This window comes from Saccopteryx leptura, chromosome 13, assembly GCF_036850995.1.
Source record: "Saccopteryx leptura isolate mSacLep1 chromosome 13, mSacLep1_pri_phased_curated, whole genome shotgun sequence".
Lineage (NCBI taxonomy): Eukaryota > Metazoa > Chordata > Mammalia > Chiroptera > Emballonuridae > Saccopteryx > Saccopteryx leptura.
Genome location: NC_089515.1, coordinates 19,902,773 through 19,915,193, shown reverse-complemented (window position 1 = coordinate 19,915,193; position 12,421 = coordinate 19,902,773).

Here is a 12,421-nt window from a genome sequence, read left to right as displayed (position 1 = left end):
ATATTGAATATTTTTTGGCATGCTGCAGAATTTTAGTAACTAGTTAATGTGTGTCCAGAGATGAAAAAGGTTGAAAATCTCTGGACTAAGCCATTATAACAGGGTTTCTGTTACATACCGTCTAATAAAACCCATAAGTGACAACATCTAAAGGCTGTTTAAATTCATTTCTTTGGAGAGAACACATATGCAGGTGTAAAACCTTGTGGTAGTGAACAGGAAATTTTCTATTTTGGGTTCCAGAAGTTAATTAGGGCTCAGGATCCATTTCTAGGAAGAAAGGATAAATGTTGTTGCACAGTTTTCCAGGATTAAGCGATTGAGAGAAATTCTACAATGCATTTCTCTGGTATAATTCTGGTATGCTCATGGTGGCTATACCAGATGCTTCTAATACTAAGATTTTTTTTCTCTTTAACATGCACAAATTCATGTCTAATCCTTGCTCTAACTTTAGATAGAGATAATATGTGTGGAAGAAGGCAATATTGGACTAAAAACTAGACATCATCTGTTCCAGCCTTAGTTTTTTATCACTTGATGGCCAAGTTATATAATTTTAAAATGAGCTTAAAATTACTGGTGGGAAGCAGCCACCACCTGTCACCTATTTTCTCCTGCAATTGTGACCTAAGCCTGAAATGAAAACTCCTGTGTTTCCCCGTCTCCCCTTCCAACTGCTGCCTACTGCGACTCATGGAACTGGCATCTTAAAGGAGCCCACACATCCCTTCGCACTTCTGAAAGGCACTGCCAACCACCCCTGCTTTCTCACAATTGTTCCCCAGGGCTGCTTGTCTTTAGCTGTCACCAGTATTCACGCGACACCCCCACCCAGCAGAGATCAAGAGAGTGATTGTCTGAGCTTGCTCTTGAGTAAGTTGAACTGTAAACTCAGGAAAGTGGAGTTTCATGAAGAGAGAACTCAAAGTTTTGCAGACTGTACTTCTGAGAAAGCCACATTGTCTTTGCTCCTCATTTGTTGAAAGATGGAAACATCCTCTGTGAAGGTGACTCATAGAGGCAATAGCTGCTGTATCCATCCATCATTGCTCCCCATCATTATCTGGAGACCCCACACTTTCAATAACACAGCATACCTAGGCAACAAGCTCTCAGTGGTAAATATCTCGAAAATTATAAAATTATAACTGTCCACCAGATGGTTGCCAGAGCTTCTGACCCTAAAGATTGAAGACACACACAGCTCCATGGCCCATGGTGGTTCACCGCTCCCCAAAAGATTTCTGTGAATTTCAGAGGCCTCAGTTACCTTGCCCTGTCTTGCTTCTTGGGGGTGCTATCCATTTTTACTTCTTGGACCCAGATGCAGACTTTAAACTCAATCCTGCAGTGCTTTCTCCCCCAATACCACAACTGCAAACTGAGTTTACTCACTTTTTACTTCACCAAAGACATAGGGACCATGAAGAAAGCATCAATCACATGTCAATCCACATAGTAACCAACTCATTAGTTTTCACTCTGTGTTCTCCTGCAGGCTCTCTGAGCATGCTACAGCTCTGTATCTAGACCCAACACCCACTTCCCTGTTTGTTCACTTCTCCTTTCTCAGTCACCATTCTCTGTTCGAGACTCTCCATCAGATACTAATCAGGCAGTATTCTGGGGTAAGAACACTGCAGCCACATATCACCAGGCCTCTGAAAATGCACAGACCCTGATGTCCTGTATATGCATGTGTGTGTGTGTGTGTGTGTGTGTGTGTGTGTGTGTGTGTGTGTTAGGTGTGTCAGTAAAGATCACTCCATTTACAACAGTTATTGTGTTTTAAGAATTATTGTTAAAAAGGTGCCAGATATTCTAATATGCTGGTATCCAAACGGTTTTTTCTAGATTGATTTCTACCCCCCAAAAGGCATCAAATCTGTCATCAGACCAAAGTCTTAGCACTAGTCCAACACTGTCAATACTTCTGAAGCTTGTTTGGATAGCAGCCCATCTCAGCATAAAAGAGAGATACAAAATATTTGAAGTCTTATTGTATGAGCATGTATTATTGGAACATCAGTCATGTTTCTATATCCTAAATTGGCATACAAATAGTTTGCTTAAAAAAATTTTCTACCCAAATCCTCAAGCTTACATCCTGAAGAAGACACATAACACATAGAATATACTTTTCTTTACAGGAGTACTTATTTTTTTCACTATATAGGAAAGATTTTAATAATATACAACATTAACACATAACAATGTAGACATATTTGTTCTAATATAAAACAGTAATTTCCATGCCAGGCAATTCCTAACTTTTCAAAGGAATTATCTCATGAATGTCACAATCCAATGGAACAGATATCTTATCATCCTTGTGTTTCAGATGAGGAAACTGAGGCCTAGCAATATTAGGTCAATGTTGGCCCTGGGCAGTTGGCTCAGCAGTAGAGCATTGGCCCAGAATGTGGAAGTCCTGGGTTTGATTCCCAGTCAGGGCACACAGGAGAAGCGCCCATCTGCTTCTCCACGCTTCACCCTCTCCTTCCTCTCTATCTCTCTCTTCCCCTCCTGCAGCCAATGCTGCATTGGAGCAAAGTTGGCCCAGGCACTGAGGATGGCTCCATGGCCTTCGCCTCAGGTGCTAGAATGGCTCCCGCTCAATGAAGCAACAGCCCTAGATGGGCAGAGCATCGCCCCCTGGTGGGCATGCCAGGTAGATCCCCGTCGGGTGCATGCAGGAGTCTGTCTGACTTTGGGAAAGATACCAAAAAAAAAAATTATATATATGTGTGTGTGTGTGTGTGTGTGTGTGTGTGTGTGTGTGTGTGTGTGTATACACATATATATACACACACACACATACACATATACATATATAAAATTATATATATGGTCAGTGTTCTAAGGACATAAAACTGAAATGTGTATGAGAGATTTAAATGTGTATTGGAGTTAATTTGTAGGCTAGATGTAACATTCCTAAAATTTAATTTGCATGGGTTTTTTAATGAATACAACTAATGAATAACAGAGGGTCACGTGGTCAGATAGCAAAGGATACAATAGTCAAAAGAATTAATGAATGAAATGAATATTTGAGTTACAGGTTCAAATATGCTATGTTCCCAATAGTATATCCATTTCGGTGATCCTTGCCAACAGTGAAAACTCATAGGCCAGATGAGTTCCTAATCCAGAGTGAAAAAAATAGTAGGTGATCAAAATTTATATACTTCTTGATTGTTAGAGCCAGTTGTAGGTAGAGTGCAGAGCATTTACCTGGCAGCTGTGGCTGATGCTATGCTGTGAGAATACTCCAGGAAGGATAAACCCTCCCCAGCACACCCCGGAGGGAGCTCGCCCGCTATACGGAAATGACTCAGAACTAGCCAGGCAGCCTCCTGACCTTTTTTGGCCATTTGCCCTGCTGTAACATTCTATTGGTTGAACCCATGTATCATATATAAGCTAGCTTACTTCCTGAATAAAGTGGATCTGCGTCACTGAACCTGGTCTCTGGAGTCGGGTCTCTACATCTCTGTCGTCCTCACCCTCCGCGGGATTTGTCCGCACCCAGTCTTAGCAACCACTCAACAACCCTATCACCAACTGCACTACTCCTGCCGGGGAAGCTGTTAGAATATAAGAGTTCGTCACTTCACTGGAGAATTAGGACCGATCTGCTCCTATTCCAGCTTTTACAGCTGTGAATGCAGCTGAGAGGCAGGCTCTGCTATTTCCCTAGTGTTTCTGGCCTTTCCAGCTAAGGAGTGATCTTAAAATGGAATGTAATAAACTTTACCATCCATCTGCATCTCAGACTGAGTACACACTACCAAGAACGTGCACGCAGATTTCCAAGTGTGACTCTGTTTGGCAGTGTGGCTCCCTGAGAAGGAAGCTGCCCAATGACCATTGGGTCATAGTTAAAAGGTTACAGGTTCCACTCTTCTGGGACCATGTCTTATTTTTCAAAGAAACCCTCCCCGGGCCATGGCCGGTTGGCTCAGCGGTAGAGCGTCGGCCTGGCGTGTGGGGGACCTGGGTTCGATTCCCGGCCAGGGTGCATAGGAGAGGCGCCCATTTGCTTCTCCACCCCCACCCCCTCCTTTCTCTCTGTCTCTCTCTTCCCCTCCCGCAGCCAAGGCTCCATTGGAGCAAAGATGGCCCGGTCGCTGGGGATGGCTCCTGGCCTCTGCCCCAGGCGCTGGAGTGGCTCTGGTCACGGCAGAGTGATGCCCCGGAGGGGCAGAGCATCGCCCCTGGTAGGCAGAGCTTCCCCCTGGTAGGCGTCCTGGGTGGATCCCGGTCGGGCGCATGCGGGAGTCTGTCGGACTGCCTCTCCTCGTTTCCAGCTTCAGAAAAATACAAAAAAAAAAAACCCAAAAAACAAAAACAGAAACAAACAAACAAACAAACAAAAAAAGAACCCCTCCCCAATCCATACGGGCCCTATTCCTTTGCTGCATTCAGTGGAGTACATATTCTCCTTTCATTTGTTCTCTTTAAACCATATGCTTTGAAAGTGGGTGTGGTTTTTTTTATTCTTTTTGGAATAAAAATTATTCAGTGCTCCATTAATGGGAAAATGTATTTATTTGTTATGACAATAAACAGAGCTGCAAAATAGACCATAAAGAAATAGATGACTTGCAGATTTCTGTGCCCAGTGTGTCAAATGTAATTGAGAAATAAACTGAGTGATCCATCTGCTTCCCATCATCTACTCCTTTATTTTTGTCAATATCCATGGTTTTTAAAAGTAGCCAGAAGTATTTATACTAATTACTAACTAAAAAAAAAAAACCATATAGAAATTAAATGACTTTGTAATGCAATTTTCCCAACCCCCTAACCTACTCTGTCTCTTTGCAGCCCTCAAATGTAATGACTATGATGAACTCTTTCTCCTTATTAATAGTTTCCACTTTATCATGCCAATACTATTGAATTTTCTCTTTATTACTGTCTTATAGGCACTGCTAAAATAATATATCATATAATAGGTTTAACGGCAATCTAATCTATTACCCTGGCAGTGCTTGCCGAGGGAGAGGAAAGCAAACTAGGAGTGAAAACAGAATAAGCAAGTGAACAAAACTGTTTCACACAGGTTACAACACAAGATGCTGGTAGTATTCAGAGGGGAAGGTCCAAATAGCCACCAGAGCTAATTAAATAGAATCGTACCATTTTTCACCCGACTTCATTGTTATCATTGCTCCACTGAGAAATCACAAATCAGCGCTGGGGAAAGCAGGAAAACCTCTTCTGTTTCCTCAAACACTGTCACCTTCCTTCTTCTCTGCCCTGAAACCTTCTTTTGTTTTAGCCAACCCCTAGGAACATTCCTGAGATAATCCTAGAACATATTTTCAGCAAGTTCAGGTGGGATGGAGGAGGGTACTAGGAATGTGAAGGTCATTTTTTTAAAAGGTCTTCATTGGCATCATTTTCTTTTTAATTACAAATAAAATCTGTGTTTATTGTAAAAAAAAAGGGGGGGATAGAACATAGAAAATCACAAAGAAATAATCATCTACACACTCATCAAGCAGATATAACCACTGGTGGCACCTTATTTATTCTCCCTTTGTTCACATGCAGGGTTTTCAAACAAAGTTGAGATGCCCTGAGATGTTGTCACCTCCTGTTTTTGTTTTCAGTGCATCTTTTCATGTCTATAAATATGAATTCACGTTATCTCTTGAATGACTGCATAGATACAAGTTACATTGCCAACGCTCTGTTGCTGTATGTTAGCGCTGTGGGTCCAGCCAGTCCGTCTGGTTCAGTTTCTCTCTATCACTCCCTATAATCTAACAGGAGGGCTTTCTGGGACTTCCCTCTAAAATGACAGTGCTGTTGAGCCACATGTCAGAGGCTTTTTGGCCCAGTGACAGAAATTCTTTTACCTGATTGAATTTATTTTCATTTTTCTTGAGGTACAATGGACAAATAGAAATTATATATATATATATATATATATATATATATATATATATATATATATATATATATAATATATATATTTGAGGTATGTAACTGGATATTTTCATGTATACGGTGTAAAATAATCACCGCAATCGAGCTAAAAAGATATTCATCACTTCTGAAATGAACCAGTCAGAGAAAGGCAAGCATCATAGGATTCTACTTACATGTGGAGTCTCATGAACAAAATAAACTAGCAAACAAAACAGAAACAGACCCATAGAGACCGACAACAGACTGACAGCTGTCAGAGGGGAGGGGCCTGGAGACTGGGTAAAAATGGTGATGGGATTAAGCAAAAGAAGAAAAGAAAATATGTAGACATTGACAACAGTGTGTGACTACCGGAGGGAAAGGGGGGTGGGGGAGGCCACTGAGGATGAAGAGGGGAAAAATGGAGATGGGAGGAGGTGTGCTGTGGTGAACTTGTAGTGCAGAGTACAGATGACGCATTATGAAATGGTCCACCTGCATCTGATGTAATATCATTAACTAATGTCAACACAACCCCCTCAAAAGATACTCATCATCTCTTATAGTGACCACTTTCTTTTTCTCTTCCCCTTCCTTCCTCCCTTCCTCCTTCCTTTCCTTCCTTCCTCATTCTTTTTTTATGACAAGAACACTTAAGAATTGCCCTCTTAGCAAATTTCAAATATACAACACAGTATTGCCAATTAAAGTCCCATTGTAACACAAAGTTTCAGTTATGCTAGAGGAATACCTTCTAGAAATACCTTCAGTTATGCTAGAGAAAAACATTCTTTTTTAAATGGAAAAACAAAGGCAGAGCTTTTCTTGAGTTTGGCAGTAATTTATTATTATTTTTTTCATGTCTTTAGTCTCTCTGTTTTCTGTTGTTGCACAAACCAACTCCCCTGTCTTGATAGATCTTGAGACCTTGGTGTATGACACTGTGGTGGGTGTCGAGGATGCCGGAAACAAAGGCATTTTCCATTGTCTATACCTCTACCCTTACAGTAGCTATTACCTCAGCCTGGGATGCCCTGCAACAGAGTATTTTTACTCATAAGCTGTGTGATTCTGGACAAATAGTCCAGTGGTTCTCAACCGTTTTGAAGTCGGGGCACATTTAAAATCCTACAAATAATTGTAGGCGCACTATATATAAATTTCTGAGAAATATGTTACAATAATTAAGTCAAATATTAAAGAAAAAAGATATAGTCCAAGCGTGCTTTTATGGTAATTAAATAAAATATATACGACAAAATTAAATTTATTCTGACATTAAAAAACATTTTTAGGTTACATTTTTTGAGTTATGCTTTTTAGAATTCATAAAAAAGAGGGGTTAAAAAATTTAAAAACAACAAAAAATTTATCTTTTTATATATATATATATATAATAGATACATTCTTAGTAAGATTTAGTAAATTCGGCAGGTCCCGGCACTAATGTGTTAAGTTTTTTCATTCTTGTGTTTATGAGAAACATGAGCCTGATGTGTCCTAGAAATTTCTTCAATGTTTGGGCATATATTTGAAAGACATACTCTGATTTCCTCATCAATACATTGAAGAATTCCTCTCTTTTTACTCTTTATTGTGTTGAGTGCAGAAAACCCCCACCATGCATATCATCTTAACTTGACACAAACATAGGATAGAAGAAACTTGCCTCCAGTCTTTCCAGGGAACATGGAGGGTAGTGTAAACAATCCAGCACCACAGCTCAACAGCTTTTTACAACCTAAAGAGACAACTGAGGTGGGAGTTTCAGCAGACTGTCAGCTTACAGCCAATTTCCCACACCTCTGTCCCCCAAAAATCTAAACTCCAAAAACGCTGTTGGTTCTTTGGTCCTCAACAGGCACATATTTCTCTGGAATACCGAAGGCGCACCTGGAAATCTTCTAGGGCACACCAGTGCGCCCAGGTGCACACTTTGAGAACCACTTGTTTAACTTGTCTCTCTTTCCCTTTAGTTATTTGTTATCACGGAGTAACAATTAAAATAATTCATAGAGCACACACTAAAGTGCCCTGCCGCTTAGAAAGTACTCAGCACAGGTCAATTCTTCTGAATCCAGCCCGACCATCACCACCCTTCAACTCCAGCTCAGTGCCTGCTTCAGGGGACAGCTCCCGTGCCCTCAGCAGGAGCTGCGCCTCCTCCCTCTGACCTCACATTTCCCCAGTATTTCCCTCCTGGCACTTGTTTCCATTGAGCATTGTAGTCAAGTATATTAACTTTTCCTTATTATACTATATAATTCTTTGAAGTAAGCTTATCTCCTTTCCATACTGAAAAGTGCCCCTCCCGAATATCCCCTTCCTAATCGTCCAAAGCTATAAATGTTACCACATAGGAAAATGGATTTGGCAGATATGATTAAGTTGAGGATCTTGAGATGGGGCGATTTCACCGGATTATCCAGGTGGGTCTGCTATAAGCACGAGGATCCTGACCAATGGGAGGCAGGGAGACTGAGGACGGAAGCACGAGGCTGCAGCGATGGTGTAATGAACGGAAGGGTGCCCGCAGCCCTGGGAAGTGGGAGAAGCAGACACACATTCTCCTGTGGAGCCTCCGGAAGGAGCCAGCCCTGCTCACACCTTCATTCGAGCTCCATAAATTTCATGTCAGACTTTCGGCCTCCAGAATTGTAAGAAAATAAATTTGTGTTGTTTTATGCCCCTAAGTGTGTGGAAATTTGTTATAGGAGTGATAGGAAATAAAGGCATCACCATCCAATAGGATGTTTAATATGCTTTAGGTGTTCAATAAATAGCTTATGAATAAATTTATCACAAATACAACACAAGTAATAAAAGATATAAGGTCCATTTAATCATCTCAATTTAAAAGATCCTGATCAGCTCATAAGAAAAAAAATAAAAAGAAAATACCAATCTCAGTTTCCTTCAGTAAAGAAAATGCATTTTAAAACTCTGGAATTAAAATTATAATTTGGTTTCACTGTCCATCATTTAGAGTTCTATTATAGTGCTTAATTTATAAAACAGGAATAACATATCAGGACTCATGAGAAGATGTTGACTAGTTTTTGGTTTTATTTTGTTTTAATCGTACCATAAATCCCTAGAAACATGTGACAATTGATTCTGTGGTATGTTTCTGAAACATACCTCATCTCCAAGGAGCTGAAAATTGCTTGGAGAAATATTCCTGTCATTTAACCACATCTCACCTCACTTCCTTCTCTGCTTCCTGACTTGAATACATGTTCAGGGCACACACACACAAAATAATCACCATGTTGAGATGGCGATTTGGAAAGAATTACATAGAACAACTTCTCCTTTATAATTTATAAGATGTCCCTTATTTATCCACGTGGAAATTCAGGTCTCTTAAGTGCAAGTCATTGCCAGTTACTGAGACTAGGCCCGCTAGTATTTCAAAGGAAACATTAAAATGATGTTTCCACCACAGAAATGGAACTGGCCAAATTGTTCTTTTCACCTGAATCTCCCCTTCTTCCTCTCTGCTTCTTGGTATTTCTTTTTCTCTGGAGTCACACGATCAGTCAATCACTTATTATGTATCAAGTGATCGCGTGCCTACCACCAACCTCCTACCCAGCTCTGGCGAGATGCTGAGAGAAGAAACAAAAATCTGCCGGGAAACGCATTAAAAGCCTGGGCATGTCAGTTCTTGGGCATGTGGGAAGAAATGAAAAATACTTAAGGACAGGAACTATGTTTTGAATGTTGTTCTGTTGTTCCCAGAATCTAAAGACTCTGGCATGCCCTTTCCTACGCATTGCATCTATGAAATGGCTGTCCAGGTGTTCAGCGTTCTCCATCAGCTTGGGCCAGACCCGTGAACTGCATTGCTTCCATACTCTGGGCAAAGTTCTGCCTCACGAACAGTAAAGATCTCTTGGAAAAGTCCCTGGGCTGGGAATCAATAAACCCGACATTCCCGCTCTGACTCTGGTCATCAGTAAAGATGCTTTGGCTATAAATAATAGAAAACCCAACACGGAACAGGGGTCTCAAACTCAACTCAGCATGTGGGCCGCAGAGCAAGATCACAGCCGTTCGGCGGGCCGCACTAGGTCTACAAAAGGCAACTGTTATGCAACACTTTTCTCACTGCAGTTGAAAACAAAAAAAAATCAGTACAAAATTGTTCGGCGGGCCGCATGCGGCCCACGGGCCACAAGTTTGAGACCCCTGGGCTAAAACAACAAACACATTGTTATCATGTAAAGAAAGGAGCAGTTCAAGGATCATTAAGACAGAGCTGAAGATCACCATCACAGTGTGTGGCAGCCTAGTCGTGGTTGCCTTATCCAGCAACTTGGCTTCCCTAGTGGTCACATATTATCTACTACCGTTCCACGGGACCTACCCGGGAAATATAAACTTCTCACCCAGGGAATGGGACTGTCTCTTCTCATGTTTTTGTTGTTGTTTGTTTGTTCTTTTAAGAGCAAAGACATTTTACTCAGAGATTCCTCCAGAAGATCTTGCCTCACACACTTTTGCTCAGTCACATGGGAACCTTAAGCTAATTAATTATAGCAGAAAAAATAAAAAGAATAATAAACAAAAAATGGCTAATTTGGCTTAAACTAACCAATTTTTCCTCTTCAAATCACGTGAAGGAGTTAATACCTAGAACAGATTTGGCAGTAGGAAAAGACAGTGTTTATAGTGTTTATTATATATACTATGTCTTTGGCTAGTTGTATTGATTTATATAAAAGTCTTATATAAAATAAAATATAATAATATATTAATAATATATAAAATATATAACAATAATAATTTCTATCTTGTAATCATGGTGTCACTGAGCTCAGCCAATTCAACGTATCTTTACAATGTCTCTGTTGAGTATGAATTAGTGACTGATATTAGCAAAACATCACAGACGACTCACAGACAGTTTTTACTCTTATGAATTGTACACCCTTGTGGAAAGTCTAAGATATATACCAGAGCAGCTATAAAATAGGCTCATTATATAAAGGCATCTAAGAAACTTAAAATTTAATGTGACTTAAATTAAGGAGGCTATCTAATTTAGTTCACCACCTATAATAATAGAGGGGGTCAATGGATCAAGATAGATTTGTAGAAGATGTGACATTTTAGACAGGTCTGCATGGTTGGTCAGGATTCAGTGGGTGGAATGGTGAGGGACAGTTATTCACATGAAGAAAGAATGTGTTATACAAAATTGTTGTATCTGCCTCGTGGTATCAGTTGTAATTTTCTAGGTAAAAATACCCCAACTGTTCTCTGTGACATACCTGTCCCTGCTTTTGAATTCAGATGACTTTACACACACACATGTGATCTAGGCTCATTATTCTATATTCCTGTTTATAATGGTTTGTTCAGGTACAACCAGACCTAGTCTTATTTTTCTTTAATTATGAAAAAAAAATAGGCATCTTTGCCACTGGATGTAAACATAGGAACATATAGGCCTAAAAAAAGTAGAAAATTTGTCATTGCATATACCTGAGACTCAACCAATAAAGAGTCAAAAGGTGGATACACTGAGACCTGATGACATCATTTGATCTCTTCTTTTAAGCCTCATCTGAAACCAGCCATCACAAGGATCTTTTATTACTGAGTCAGAAAATTTGTTCTGTTGACCAAAATTTTTAAAAAACCACACAAATTTGTATATAAAAATCTAACTTTAGTCACTTATCACATTAAAGAGCCAACTGATGATTCAGCATTGATTATTCAACAAATATACGTACAGAATTTAGAAAACATTGGGGTTTCCAAGCAAAAACAGGTTGGAGAAGAGAAAATACTCTAGAGAACAAAAAATTCTTTACAATTGACATAGTTAGCTAGTGTTAGCCTGTAATTTACATCCCCATGAGCAACCTAATCTAAAAGAAAACTCTTTTATGATTAAAGATGGATGAAAAATCATTTGATACCTTTCCTTGAAGGAGGTATAGTCTAATTCTATCCTGTTGAATCTGGTATGGTATTAGTGACTTACTTGATCAAATGTATATGGACAAGTAATATTCTGAGTCAGCTAATGCTAGGTTGTTAGAAGCCTTGTGGCTTCCACAAGTAAGAAATCTATACCTAAAACCTCCATTCTAAAGAAGAAATATACAGTATGAATGCTTTCCTCAAGACTCCTATATGACTCCAGGATTCCATCCATCCACACCCAGGTACAATGGATGTGAATGAAACTATTTTGAACCCTCCAGACCAACTCATTCTGCAGATGCATACAATTTGTTGACTACATTAATGCTTTATGAATAGAAGTATCACATAGCCAAGACTTATCCAATGTCCTGATCTACCATGTTTATAATTTAAGCCACTGAATTTTGCAGTAATTTATAACACTACTAATAGTTTATTAGAATAGAATTTTTTACATGGAAGTGAGGTGCTGCTGTAACAAAAGTTTATAATATATGGCACTGACATTTGACCAGGCAGCAGAGAAGCTGGAAAAGGCTCAGGCACA